A 15,529-nucleotide genomic window follows, 5' to 3' on the forward strand; every position below is an offset into this window, starting at 1 on the left:
TCAAAGTGTTTTACAAAGGGAGGTAAGCAAAACAAAATTGGTATGTTGTATCCATAGCATGCTTTCCACATGCTAATTTATAGCTTCCAGGTTTTGGGGGGCTTCTAAAGCATATTTCCTGGCTTTTGTTTTCCCTTGATTCTGCATCCCAGCTGAGAAGTATGAAGCTGGCCTGCAGTGTGACTGATGTACCTCTTTGGTTTAATTAAGTTGATCCGTTCAGATGTAATAATCTATCAGAAGCAACCTATTACTGTCTAGATCAGGCCTGACTGGCACATGTTTGATTAATTAGGATTAGTACTGTTGATTGCTACTGACCATATTTTGGATCTAGCTGATGCTGTGATGGAGTTGGGCGGTTATGCCTTGGAAGAAGACGTTCTAGTTTGGGGGATCATAAATAAATGTGAAGAAAAAGTGATTGAATCACTGCTAAGACTTTTTCTGTCTACTAGTGGTGATTCAGTCACTTGTTCTCTTAACATATGTTTCCAAATGTTTTGAGGCCTTCGCAAAACATAACAGAGACACTTGCATTTATGGCTATTTTTTACTGCTGTAGTATCTAGGAATCCTCATCTATTTTTCTGTCTCTACAGAAGACAAATGATGGACCTGAGGGGGTCTGAGGCAAAGACCAACAGTTGCGGTTGGTCTTGCAGCTGGATTTTTCCACAGAAAGTAAATCAAATCTCTGAATTTGCACAGGAATGTTCACCTTACATTCCACAGGCTGAGTCAATTTATCGCAAGGGCTCTGGGATGCATTTTTCTCTCTCCCTTTTTAAATGTCTTTGGTGATGGAAAAAGGGAGGGGGATGGAGTGGAAAGAGATCTGGAATTTTGCATCCAGTGGTGCCAGGAATCATCAAGGAATGTTGAAGCAGTGCCTCTTGTGATTGCATTCAGTCTATTGGAAAAGCAGTATGTGCCATCTGGCTTAGATTTTGACTTAATTAAATGCATGCAGCCGTTTTTAACAGTTCAACTGCAATTCAGCCGTCTTGACATTTATAAAGAACTGGAGTTTGGTTATTGTTTGGGAAGCTGCAATATATTCACCTAATTTATTTTGTTTGGTTCCCTTTTGATATGGTCAGTGTAGTTTGCTGATACATTTGAGTGTTTCCTTTTAAATGTTCTTTTAGAGTTGCTGACTTGGCTCCTGGAAGTTGAATTTAATATTCATCTGTTCTAGATATTAGATTTTTTTTAACTGCAGTTTTGTTTTGTTGTGTGTGTGTGTGTGTTTGTTTGTTTTTTTTTAAGCAGCAATGAGTTTTAATTCCAGTCAGTTTATTTATCCAGGAAAAAGGCAGGCTTCTGTTTTGGAAGAGTTTGATTGCCCTATTCAGAGATTTTGTATCAAATAAGATTTCAGCTATCAGTGGGGGAAAATGCTTTCTTTGCAACTAGCTAGAGTCCTCTTAGTACAAAAAAGAGCAAATATAGGAACAGGGTTTTTTATGGGCAATGCAGTCAGAGTGGCATGGGTCTGTTCTTTAATTCTCTCATTTATTGCTTCATTTTGCACTACAAGGCTTATGCTGACTCCCCTGCACAAATGAAAGATACTGACAAATATCTCTGCAAATTCCTAAATAGTAAATTCAAAATGTGTTTACGGATTATTTTTGTCTTCAGCACATTCTTTTACAGCCCTGCTCATATGCTAATTTTCATGACTTTTGATTTCCTTTGTCACCTCACTTTTTAAAGTTTCTTTTTCAATCCTAAATCAAGGATTACACCTCTGAATCAATTGCATGTTAAGGTGTTTGACTAGGGCTTGTCCAAGCCACCCTGTTCACCTATTTTTCTAGTACTAGGGGTTACCTTGTGACTCTGACAAGCACACAATGGTATGATTGTACAACACATTGTGACATGCTTTTCAAAAACCACACCAAACTGCTCAGAGTTAGTTCAAAAAACTGTGTGCATTTTTCTTTTAGTAATTTAGAAGTGTGTGTGTTTTTGTTCCTTTCTGTTCTCACATGAAGGATTTACCCCAGTAGCATCCATTTCTGTCAATGGGAGGTACATATTCAAATCCTCTTGAACTGTTGAGAAAATAGAGGCTGATATTGAAGCATAAATGAATATCTGTCCTTATCATAATCCTAAATTTCTTTTTAAATTTATTTTTAGTAAGTTGTTCTTGGACAGCTGCCACCTATTGTATGAATGGGACTGTAAAGCAATGAATATGAACAATCCGTTTACTCAGGCCTCTCTAACTGATCTGTTCAGTACAGTGTCCAGATCCCTCCCTTCCCATTTTTTAACAGCTGAGATGCACACTCAGATTAAAATTTGATATTTCACTTGTCAAATGACTCGTGTTCTTTCTTCCTCTGAAGAGCCTTCACTCAGAAGAATTTATGGTGCCCGTGTTACGCAGGCTGCAGTAAATGAGCTCTGTTCAGTGGGTGAGCTTTGAATCTCACTTTCTTGTCCCCTTCATTTTTTGTGAATTTAGCACGGGACACTGGTCCTCTCTCTGAACAGGAGTGACATGAAGAAAAGCATTGCAAGCTTCCCCATGCTACCCTGCCTGTGTGCCTCAGCCGTGACCTGGAGGGACCCCCTTCTAGGGGTGAGAGAGTACAATAGCTCAGCCTTTGTGCCTATTGGATTCTTGTCTTCTGTGTTCAGACTGCTAACCAGGGTCGCAATTAGTGTCACTTGTGATGGAGTTTTTTGTGATATAGACACTTGTCCATTGGGAACTGACTGAGGTAACCAAACAAGGTCTTTCTTCTGCTAGCTAAAGCCTAAATCATATAGCTCTAGTTTACTTGAAACAGCAGCTGTGGCAACTGGGAATGATGGGGTTGGAAGTGCAGATTGTCCATCCCTAGGTATAATCCTAAGAGGGTGGGAGGTTTGTGTCTGTCTAGAGCTTGGGACTCTCTGGAATATTTTTCCATATTTAATGTACTTGTTCATGCCTTTCACATTCTTCATGGTAGGAAGCTGTGATTTTTGTCTTTCTCTGGCATGCGTATGTTTAGGGATTTTGCTCTGTGTATCGGATTATTTCCCTTGAATAGTTCAGTGGCTTTGGGGCATATGCACCTATGCAGTTTAGCACGTTGTTATTGTATTGTGTATAGTACTCTGAAAACCATGCTTCCAGCATTTCATGAGCATTTATTCAGTATTTTACTCATTTATTTTGGTTCATCTTCTATTTTTGGGGATGGTGGGTCCTTCAGACATTAAAATGGACACGCTTTCTCCCACCCCAAGTAGGGGTGTGAGCAAAATGTGGGCTTGATTCTGGAAACCAAGTTGTCCTATGAGAGTCCCTGGAGTTTTCATCCACGTATCTGTTCTAGGTCATTATCTCTTCAGCATTGAGTGCCTATGCCTCCTCTCCTAAATGGGCACACAACATGTCACTATGAGCCCCTAGGATGCATCCTGGGCACAGTGCTATCCCACACTAAGCTACTGCCTGTGGATAGGTGTTATATCTGTGTAACTCCATGTGAAGGCCATCAGACTTTCAAAGTGGCAGGTGGGCACACAGTTTTGGTGGGGTCAAAGAGGTGTGCACAGGGGGTTATGCCTGATAGAGGAGGAGAGAGCAGCTTTCTCCTCAGCCGGTCAGATGCCGCTGCCTCCTTCCCTGCCATAGTGTGGTACTTGATCCTGCGTACAGAAGATGGTTGGTTGGAGGATATGAGCACGGAGGAAGCTCCCTGGGAGGTATAGTCAGCTCGAGTATGTGGTATCCTATGTGACAGGTTCCGGGGGATGGTCCTTGAGGCACCTGGCACCAGTGGTACAAGTAGAAATAATTTCTTGCCGGTACGCTGCACTCATGGGAGGGACACAAAGGGGGGGGCACGTGACCTCACCACGTGACTCCTTCCTGCTCCGCCCCCAGCCTGGGGCCCCTGTGCTCTCCCCGTTCCCTCCCCATGATCCACATTACCTGGGGGGAGGGGTCTCTGTCCTCTGTTGTACAGATCCCAGGCAGGAGGACTCAAGAGATGCAGCTGTGTGGAAGGGCTGGAGGTGGGCTCCCCCATGTCTTTCTGGTATGCCGCACCATCTATAAATATCTTACTGGTACGGCATACCAGACTGTACCATTATACTTGCACCACTGCCTGCCACACTGTCAACTTCACCAGCACAGTTGGCCGGGGGCAATTTTATGTGCCCTTTCCTGCTGGGGCTTACATAAACTGGAGTAAAACATTGGGGCATTGGGGTGGGTGTCTGAGTGAGTATGTTGTAACTGACACTGGGACATGCTCTGAAACCTGGACATTCCCAGTGTTCAGGGAGTGTATTTCCTTTGTATACCACCAATGTCCACATAGAAATTGTTTAATTGTTAAATGAGTTGATAGCGTGGGTACTCATAGGTTTTGAAAAGGACATAGCTGATGTAAATTGTCATAGGTCCATTGGTTTCGGTGTAGCTATGTTGAATTACATCAGCTGATGATCTGGCCTGGTATGCTTAGCTGCGTGATGTTTCTGGAGCGTACACGCACCCAGACACCCACCCACACCCTTCGTCTTCTTTTTACAGGTGGCTTAGTAGAAAGTGGCTCTGTGACACTGTTCATCTACTCTGAGAATTCACTGTCTCTGAATGCTTTGCATGATGTAGTTATGAAGCATCCAGTACACCACTCTTCTTTTTGCCAGCTGAGTCTGTGTGGTCTGTCTGTCCCAGGAAATTCACTTTTCTAAAAGTGTGCACAAGAGGATAGTGCTTCCTGCTGCCTGTTTCTGGTTTTCATTTCACTTAATGTTTGGTGAATTGTATAGCTTTCCTGTGGTGCTTAACTTGCAATTGGAGCTGTAGTCTCCCAGGTGCTTAAATTTCCTGGTTTTACAAATGCACTTAGATAAGACACTGATGAGTGAAACTTTCTCTGTATGGAACAGATGCCTCGAGGTGTATTTCTAATGCTTTTTCCTAGTGAGAATGGAAAAAACCTTGAAAACATCCCTTTATACATTTCAGGGGTTAATCAGTATTAGTACTGTGTTAATGACGTTATGTATGTATGTGTATTATATGGTAGTACTGCCCGTAGAGGCTTTCTGATGCTTCCCCTTGTAAGACCTGATCTCAGTTGCTGATAACTTTGCCAAACTTCAACCGTCCAGGCTGAAACTTTCCACATTGGGTGTCTGCCCAAGGCTGAAATTTGTGAGAAAATCTCAGCCAAAACGTTTCAGCCATTTCCAAGAACCAGGCTAGGGGAACAATAAGTTTTGCCAATGTCTGACGCCTTTTCTGACAACCTTTACTTTGAACACCTCTAGTGTTCCCATGCTTTAGAGATGGCTCTTGAAATTTGGCAGGGCCTTTTTGCCTTCCCAATGAAAATCCACCCAAGTCTGGCCAAGCCCCATGAAATTCTTTTTATATTTTTGGTGTTTTTCATCTTATTTTGCGGGAATTTCATTTTATTTCATTTATCCCCCATTGGGAGTCCAAGTGGAGGGCAGGAGGATGAGCCTGTCCCAGTCTGGTGAGGCGGGCAGGCCCCTGTGGGAGATGTGCTGCAGAACAAGCATGCCCTGGACTCACCCTTTACTGGCAGGTCCTGCCCTGCAGGGCTGGGCCCAGCTCCCACTCCGCACATTGTGATCTGGCGCACAGGGTTGAAGCAGCATTCCGGTTTGACCTGGTCACCCCTATGTCGTCATGACATCATGAGAGTTGCTATGACTCGGCGTGCCAGGGATTTTTTTTCATTTAAAACATTGTTTTTTGTTTAATTTTGTGTCATTTTGCATTTGTGAAAAACCTGGGGCTCTAGCCTTTGAAAAACAGAAGTTTCCACGTGCTCAGTAAAGACTTCTTAGATTTCTAAGAAGTCTGTTGGCATTTGTCATGCTCCAGCCCAGAGCTGAGCTGGACTTTCCTTGCAACTGCAATGCTGGGGTGCTGTGGGCTTTACTGGGTCCAAGTGCTTAATCTGTGAGCATGGAGATTGTTTTTCCTGGGCTCTCAGGGCCCCCTCTGCTGGGCCCAAACAACTTGGAGGAGGAAGCCGCTTGATGTGAATGCAGAGGGGACAAGATCTGGACCTGCAGGGTGGAGTGGAGGGAGAGTAGATTGTAGGGGAATAGGAGTCTGGGGTGGGGGGAGAGGGAAATTGGGGAGTTTGTGCATGTGCACTGGGATGGGGGGGCAAGATAAGGTTGCAAAGGCAACCTTAATTCTAGCATTTGCTATCTTCTGAGTGCTTGATTTGCAACCTTAATGTTCTTTTAGCACAGATTTGTGTGTGTCTGTGTGTGTGTGTAAAACACAAATACACATACACACAATATAATAATTAGAAAAGTATAAACGTAGTGGAAATAGTTACACTCACCCTGACATCTTCCTAAGAACAGCCACGTTTCTAATGTTGATTTGAAATAGATATTTCTAAAGCAGCATACTCTGTCCAAGTAAGCCAAAGAATGTTTATGTAGGACCTCAAGAAACTTGAAGATTGACTCAAAAACAAGCAGTCCTTCCCTCGTTGCACCTCCCCTCTCTACTCCCCCACTCTTCTAGGATCAGTGGTGTGTTTAATTATTAGAGTAATACATTTTATCCATATGACACAAAGGGTTTCTCTATAACTGGAGTTGAGAGCATCTGTCCAGAGAAATATAGATACCCAATTTCCTGCTAATGACTCTTTTTTTTTTTTTTTTCTGTGAAAGAATTCATTTGAATGCTACACCGTGTAATTGTTAGAAGTCACTGAAACAATGCTAATTGTTTTACACAGGAAACTTTACCCTGAAATTGAATATCAAAACTTTTTGGTTTTGGAAAACAAGAAACCAAAATTTTCATTTTCTTCCTTTTCATTTTCTCCACCCACCCCTTTTCTAGTGGCAAAATAGGAAAAGCGAGGAGGATAAAAAAAATATTTTGATTTTTTTCATTGAAAAATAGATTTTTTTTTCCTGCAAAAATCCTTCATTTTGAAAATAAGGCTGTTTTCTATTGAAATATTTTCAAAAGAAAATTTTCAACCAGCTCTAGTAACTACATTTTGGTAGTTGCTGAGTTTTTAAATGGTGGACAGTACGTGGATTTTAAGGCAATGGATATCCTACAAAAAGCAAACTTCAAGTGAATCTCTATTTCAAGTGAAAAGCCAGATTCAGCATAGGTGTGCCACTGTAGATCTAGAACAAGAATTTCAGTGTAGATTTGTCAGCTGGTGTCATGGGTGTGTGACAAAGCAACCTGTCAAGAAGGAAAAGATCTCTGGGAAGAAAGGGCAATATCTAATAACAAGCTAGACTTATTCTTCCCCTGTGTTAGGCTGAAGCTCTAGACCTGAGAGAAGGGTGGTACAGGGCTCCCCTTTCCTTAGTCTGAATAGACCAGGGTAATCTAGTTTCTGGTGTTGGACATGGTGAGGGAACAGGTGCTGGGAATGCTGTATGTGGGTGGCTGTCATTTTCTTGGCAGTGAATGGCATACTAGGCAAGGGGAGGAGTCTGTGTCCTTTTTTTTTTTTCGGTAGTGTCTTCCCAGACACTGCCTAATAGGGCAGCCCTGAGAGAGGAGGGTGCTGCCTGTTGGAATGAGAAGGTCGCTGCGGAGTAAAGCCTGTACAGAGCTCCTGTAAGGGAGTACAGGAACATTTTTGGGTGACTTTACTGTTATATTGAAGAAACTGGTGTCTTATTTCACAGACCACTTTGAGGAACTGGTCTCTGTGGTACCTGTTTTCTGAGATAATAAACACCCTATTACTAAAAACAAGAAAACCTCTGACCACCTCTGTCTCACTACTTCTGGCTGGGATGTGCAGGGGCATCCTGATACACTGCCGTGCTGATGACAGGATGTTAATGACTGGCTTCATTGCTTTACTACCTCAGTGACAGGCGTCGATGCCTATGGTGCAGGAAGGGATAATTTTTTGAAAAATCAATGTGTTTAAAAGCACAAGAGCTTGAGGCCAAAAAAGACACCAGGAAATGTAAATTGTCTAGGTAGTCGGTGTGCTGGCACTTCAGCTTATTCAGTTAATCAACTGTGTTTCTTTTGTCATTCCTTCCATCTGTCTGTCTTCTCCACATGTTGTTTGCCATTATATGTGCAGATTGCAAGTACTTTGTGCACAGTGCGTAGGACAGTGGAGTCTGATACCCTAAGCTGTACTGTGATAGAAATAAATAATAACATGGGCAGAAGGCATCTCAGTTCTTGGTATCTGCAAGGCAGTCAACAGTACAGAAAAGGTTCTAGACTGACAACATCGAAACAGATGAAATATGGGTCTAGCCCTACTGGGGCTCTGAGCTGAAGCAGGTCACTTGAGTTATATTGCTCAAATGAGAGAACAAGAGTTGATCATTGGTGCTGTGTGTGTGTGTGAGACAGAGAGAGAGAGAAATATGAATTTTAAGTAAAGGCAGGGTATGACCTTGCTTTCTCCTTAATCTCCTTTGGAATGTATCAGTAAAAGCAATCTGTAATCAAATTCTCTGCACCCTTTGCAGTGCTTTTGATCTGAAACAAAGGGAATGAATTATGTGAAAGTAGCCCTAGTACAGCACGAAATACGTTAACTTATTGCATAGATTTGGCATGTGTTCAAATAGCTCCCTGTGGGGTCAGTTGTAAATCGGGAGTTAAAGGTGGACTGCTTGATAGATTCTAGGTTATTTTATTTCACCTCTTATTTCTTTGGTTTATATATTAATCTTACAATAAAGTATCAGAGCCACTTCAGATATTTTTTTCAACCAAATAGATATGGATACATGATAAACATTATGTATCTGGACCTAAGTCAGATAAATATAAAACATAAGAACAGCCATACTGGGTCCATCTAGCCCAGTATCTTGTCATCTGACAGTGACCAATGCAAGGTGCCCCAGAGGGAATGAAAAGAGCAGGTAATCACCAAGTGATCCATCCCCTGTTGCCCATTCCCAGCTTCTGGCAAACAGGCTAGGGACACCATCCCTGCCCATCCTAGCTAATAGGTCCACCAGTGGCTATCTTCCATAAACTTATCTAGTTCTTTTTTGAAACCTATTATAGTCTTGGCCTTCCCAACATCCTCTGGCAAGGAGTTACACAGGTTGACTGTGCGTTTTGTGAAAAAATACTTCCTTTTGATTGTTTTAAACCTGCTGCCTATTAATTTCATTTGGTGACCCCTAGACCTTGTGTTAAGAGAAATAGTAAATAACATTTCTGCATTTACTTTCTCCACACCAGTCATGATTTTATAAACCTCTCTCATATCCCCCCGACATCTTTTCCAAGCTGAAAAGTCCCAGTCTTATTAATCTCTCTCCATATTGCAGCTGTTCCATACCCCTAATAATTTTTGTTGCCCTTTTCTGAACCAATTCCAATATCTTTCTTTTTTTTTTTTTTTTTTTTTGAGATGGGGCAACATCTCAAGATGTGGCCGTACCATGGATTTATATAGAGGCAATATGATATTTTCTGTCTTATTATCTGTTCCTTTCTTAATGATTCCCAACATTCTGTTCACTTTTTTGACTGCCGCTGCACATTAAGTGGATGTTTTCAGAGAACTATCCACAATGACTCCGAGATCTTTCTTGAGTGGTAAGAGAGAGATGCAGTTTGGAAACTGGACAACATCACGATGTTTGTAAGTCTCATTGGTAATGTCACTATCATCTCCTATGAGTTATATATTTCTTACTTTCCTTAGTCATTCTGCAAGGTATACACTAAAAGCCATTCCTGTTAAGTGAGCTGGTGCACTGGAGCTGGACTATATGTGGACAAGAACTGAGCGAATTTTTTTTGGCCAAACTCTTTTTGGAGAAGAATGCAGATTGAACAACACTGGAATAGCAAATTCATGTGTATTCTGCTAAATTTCAGTTGGGAAAACAAAAATTTATTTTGACCATTTAAAAAAGTTTTAATTTTTTTAAATAAAATTAAGCAAAACCCTTTAAACTGGTTGTAATCAAAACATTTTGTTTTGAAAATGTCAACATGAAACATTTTGTTAGACCCAAAAGGAAATATTTTTTACTTTTTGATTTGCCAAAAATTTTAAAACATTTTTCATTATGGTTTGATCTAAAAAAATTTTTTTTTCTAATTTTTGTTTTGGAATTGCTGATTGAAAAATTATTTATTTGCACAGATCGAGCCTGAACTCTGGCAAATCATTCTTATACATAAAGGCTTTAGGTGTAAGTGTACTGCCAGCTTTTTTTAATAGAAATGTGCTCTCACTTTAAATATAGCGGAAATGATTTTTGTAGCTGTTGTTGCAAGCCAACACAAAAACCCTAATGTAATGCACTCCAGATATGATACCAAAACAAATACTTGTGTTATATCAGGCTTTGTGCTATGGCATGAAATTTCCATAGTAAGAGTGTTGTTTGTTTGTATCTTTTGTTTTGTATACTCCTGTGAAGTTTAAACAAAATTGAGGGTTTTTTGCATTCCAGAGGTTGGGGTTTTTTGTTACACTAATTTAACCAAAATAACTTTGAAATAATTTCCACATGTTTAGTCACTAAAGATTTAAAATATCAGTTGGACATTTTAATATTTGAAAGGCAAATAGACAGTTTGCCTTTTCAACTATAGAACTATCTCTACAAGCACTGAAAGATATACCATATCTGATTAGATAGTCTGCCATACTTCCTTCTCCACAATTACTTTATTGGGGCATTTTCTTCTCTCCGTAGCACAGTGCGAATGTCAAATAAACCTACATCAGAGCAATTAGAGTGCACTCCCAAATGTTTTAATGTGTATACAAGAAAATTGAAATATTTCCATTTTAAACCATATGTAGGATAATATACAAACTGGTCTTTTTTATTTCCATTCTGCTGAACCAGACTTGAGGCCAGAGATTTTTTTTTTAATGTTTTTGGGGTGGGGAATTCTTCATTGAGTCTTTGAAATCTGGCAATTTTCAGAGTCTCGGGGATAGAATTACTATTAAAATACTTATATTATGGTAACACCTAAGGACTCCAACACCAAGATTTGGGTTCCACTGTGCCAGGTACTGAATAATATACAGTAAGACAATCTCTGTACCAAGGACCTTACATGGTACTATTTTATGACCCATTTGTGGAACAGACTGCATGTTTGTAGATTTATAAACATTTCAACACAATTTAGTAACTTACAGATTAGGTTGCTCCTGTGATTAATATAACTTTTATACAAACTACAGGAAAGGATCATAGCACTTCAAAAATCCTTAGGTTTGAAAAAAAAAAAAAGGGGGAAATAACCAGTTAAGGTAACTTACATCCCATTGCTCTTGCAATTTGTACATGCTAATAACAATGATAATAGTAATAATATGTGAAAATTCCTTTTATGCATTTCACAAAGAAACTGTGACCCACACTTCCTACTGTACACTCTTTCAACATCCTCTGCACTGTGTGTTTGAATATGTAACAGTTGTACGTGTAATGTTAACCCTGAGGATGTTGAAAGATTATCTATGGTGTCTGACATAAAACTGACCAATTATCTGTAAGACTATGGTCAAGGCCCCCTGAACAATGTGATTATGCCACATTACATGAGCCATGTAACTTTCTAGTTTGCCAGCATGTTGATTTTCGGGAACATAAATCCACAAGTTCATTGTATTTCAGAGCCCGCCATCACACTGCCAACCTTAAAAGGACAGAGTGAGAGAGGCAATGAGATAGAGAGAAATGTGTTGTGGTTCAGGACAGCAACAAGGGTAAGAGTGACCTGTGCTGGTGGACTTTCTCTTGGAGGCAAATGGGGCTGAAGGTTAGAGCTAATAGGGGGCTTTTAGGCTTCTTCTTAAACCCTTAGAGTTTTTTTAACAGGTGCCTAGATACCATGGTACAATGTTTGGTGCCTTCATCAATGAATTGACATGTAAGCATAAGAGGGATGGAGGGTTGTTTTTGGTTTTTTGGATTTTTTTAACCCAATTTTTTCTTCACGTCTGAAAGATTGTTTTCTCCATGTTGGAATCTAACTGACTAGCTGCTGACTTGTGGGAAAATTAATCTAGGTTTGCAGATTAAAGATGATTTTGATTATTTTTGCGAAAGAATGCAGATTGCTTGAATTGGAGATTGAAGTCATTTTGTTTATTCACAATGCTAGGAACTTCTGTGGGGTTTTGAAAATGAGATGGTTTTACAATATATATATATATATATATATATATATATATATATATATATATATATATATATATATATATATATATATATATATATATATCTTTTATTGTGTTAGAAAAATTATAAGGTAAAAATAAACCAATATCTTAAATGGAAGCACATGCCGTCTAGGTGCTTTGTAAAAATAGTGTGGGTATGGGCTGATGAAGAAACGTTACAGTAGTTCTATCGGTTAATGAGCTGAACCTCTTTACTTGTATCCTTGCCATGGAAGGCACATACTGTTTGCTAGATCACTCTCTTTCCTGGCTCAGTGTTGCTTATAGTCTGAATCCTCCTAACAAACTGAGCTAGTGTAGTGTTCTTTACGAGATCTATAATTGAAAAGCTTCATCCATCAGTTTCTAATCTAGTTAATCATCCTGAAGAAGAAGTAGTTTTCTTTTTCCACTAGAAGAGGAATGAAAGGCTTGAGTGTAAGATAATACCAACACATAGGAATAGTATTACCAATTAATAATCTTAATAGTAGAAGGAAGCTTGCCTTGTGCTCAGGAACATAACACAGTTCTTTAAAGTCACACAGTTCTTAAAATTAAAATATTTCCCCCCAGACACGTTTGCTGAAAACTCTTTTCCGTAAGTAGACTTTTTAAAATAGAAAATATTTTCCTTAGGACCTTTTTCCTCATTCAAAGAGATTCGGACTTTTAGTTCCACATATGGTTTATTTTTTTATGTTATGGGAATTATAGATTTGTGTGTTTTTTAAAGTCAATATTAACCTAGGTTTGGTTTCAGGGTACTATCCATAACTCTTAAAAGTAATCTGCTTTCTAATAATTTTATATTAAGCACTTGGAATCTGATACTGAAATCTGTTGCTTTGGCAGCTTTTCTTTCTCTTCCCAATATACTCTCAAACATTGGGAAAGTGTTATTCACAAGTGCTGTCTTGCTGGCAAAGATCATTTTAAATGTTGTGGGCTAGTTCCATAGCTGAGGTAGATGGGGTACAGGTCTGTTGAAGTCAGTTGACTTCAGTGAATATTGCTGTGCTATCCCACTAGCAGATCTGGTCCTATAATTTTAAAAGAACACAACAAGAAAAAATGTGTGTATATTATTGTGTATGTAACATGTACTCCTACAAAGATTTGGGTGATATCAATATGTAAACCCAGCAGGACTCCTAGGGAGGTTGTGAAATCTCCATCATTGGAGATTTTTAAGAGCAGGTTAGACAAACACCTGTCAGAAATGGTCTAGATCAGAGGTGGGCAAACTATGGCCTGTGGGCCGACCCTCCTGCCCAGTCTCTGAGCTCCTGGCCCTGGAGGCTGTCCCCTGGCCCCTCCCCCACTGTCCTTCCTCCCCCGTAGCCATGCTGCTGCACGGCACAATGCTCTGGGCGGCAGGGCTGTAGAGCCCTGCCTGACCTGGTGCTCTGTGCTGCGCGGCTGCCTGTCCTGGTGCAGCCATGCCACCAGCCACTGGTGCTCCAGGCAGCACTGTAAGGGGGTAGAGAGCCGGGGGGGGGGGTGAGTTTGAATAGAGGGCAGGGGAGTTTGGGGGGTGGTCAGGGGTGTGGATAGGGGTCGGGGCAGTCAGAGGGTGGGGAATGGGGGTTGAATGGGTGCAGGGGCCCCAGGGGGGCAGTCAGGAAGGAGAGGAGGGGTTGGATGGGGTGGGGGGGCGGTCAGGGGATAGGGAGCAGGGGGGTGGATGGGGAAGGGGTTCCGGGGGGACAGTCAGGACGGATGGAGGGTTGAATGGGGTGGTGGGGAGCAGTTAGGGGCAGGGGGCAGTCAGGGAGAAGGGGTGGTTGGATGGGGCAGGGGTCCCAGGGGGGCAATCAGGAAGGGGGGGGTTGGATGGGGTGGTGGGGGGCAGTTAGGGGCGAGGGGTCCGGGGGTGGTCAGGGAGAAGGGGTGGTTGGATGGGGCAGGGGTCCCAGGGGGGCAATCAGGAAGGGGGAGGTTGGATGGGGTGGTGGGGGGCAGTTAGGGGCGGGGGGTCTGGGGGCAGTCAGGGGACTGATAGCAGGGGGGTGTGGATGGGGCAGGGGTCCCCAGGGAGCCGTCAGGGAACAGGATGGAGCAGGGGTCCTGGGGGAGGCTGTGAGAATCGGGGGGGGGCCAGGCCACGCGTGGCTGGTTGTGGGGGCACAGCCTCCCCTAACTGGTCCTCCATACAATTTCAGAAACCTGATGCGGCCCTCAGGCCAAAAAGTTTGCCCGCCCCTGGTCTAGATAATACTTAGCCCTGGTCTACTCTGTGTGGGAGATAGATGTAAGTTACGCAACTTCAGCTACGTGAACAACGTAGCTGAAGTCGACGTACGTACACTTATTCACCACAGTGTCCTCACTACAGTGAGTCGACTGCTGCCGCTTCCCCGTTGACTCCGCCTGCGCCTCTCACGGGGGTGGAGTACAGGAGTCGATGGGAGAGCTCTCAGGGGTTGATTTATCGCGTCTAGACTAGATGCGATAAATCGACCCCTGCTGGATCGATCGCTGCCCGCCAATCTGGCAGGTAGTGTAAACATACCCTTAGTCTTGCCATGAGTGCAGGGGACTGGACTAGATGACCTCTCAAGATCACTTCCAGTCCTATGAGTCTATGAAAATGTTCCTCTTATAGACCTGTAACTTGAAATGGAAATCTTAGGTCTTCACAGGAGAATTAACTTGCATTGTAACTTGAGTGTTACCCCTAATACCAAGTTCTGTTCACAACTCGTCAGCTGCTAACATGGCCACTCTGTAGTGTGGATGATACTAGCCTCACTCGAGTGCCCTTAGTCCTGGTTGCCTTCTCATAATTCTCCCCATGTATGAAGAAAGAACAGACAAGTTCTCCCCCAATTCACTAGGAAAGAATTGATAGAGTGGCTTAGTTTACTACAGTGCAAAGAATCATGGGATATGCCCCCAGAAGTCTTAGTGCCAAACAAATGAGGTGAGTGTTAGTGTGGACAGAGCAGCTCGTGTGTTTATTTCAGTTTGGCTGCTCTCACTTAAAATAGGTTAACTTGAGTGTAGATAACTTGAGATAACTCTGCAGTGTTTTAGATCTGTTAGCTAACATTTTTGCAATTAGACCATTATTTTTTCCTAGCCTCCAATCAGGATTTGTAGTAGGGAAAATCTACTTCTTCACATTGCTTAAGGCCTTGATGCTGCATGGAGCTCTGTGTAGTTTTGGGACTCTAGAATATGTTCTAGGCCCCCAACAAAGGAGAAATGATATAGCAATAGTAATCAGTTGAACTTGGTCAAACAACCTGTCTTCTTCACATTAAAAAAAAAAAAAAAAGCCCCAAATTTTTATACAATTAACCTGCTATATGCCTGACTCGCAA

The 15,529-nt window shown here is 41.7% G+C and overlaps 1 protein-coding gene across 3 annotated transcripts in view; it reads left to right on the forward strand.

Annotated features, from left to right (window-relative positions):
* Window positions 1–15,529, forward strand: part of SHROOM2 (shroom family member 2) — a 182,339-nt gene that overhangs the window by 37,579 nt on the left and 129,231 nt on the right. The gene's annotated exons all lie outside the window — the stretch shown is intronic.

This window comes from Natator depressus, chromosome 1 (genome assembly GCF_965152275.1).
Source record: "Natator depressus isolate rNatDep1 chromosome 1, rNatDep2.hap1, whole genome shotgun sequence".
Lineage (NCBI taxonomy): Eukaryota > Metazoa > Chordata > Testudines > Cheloniidae > Natator > Natator depressus.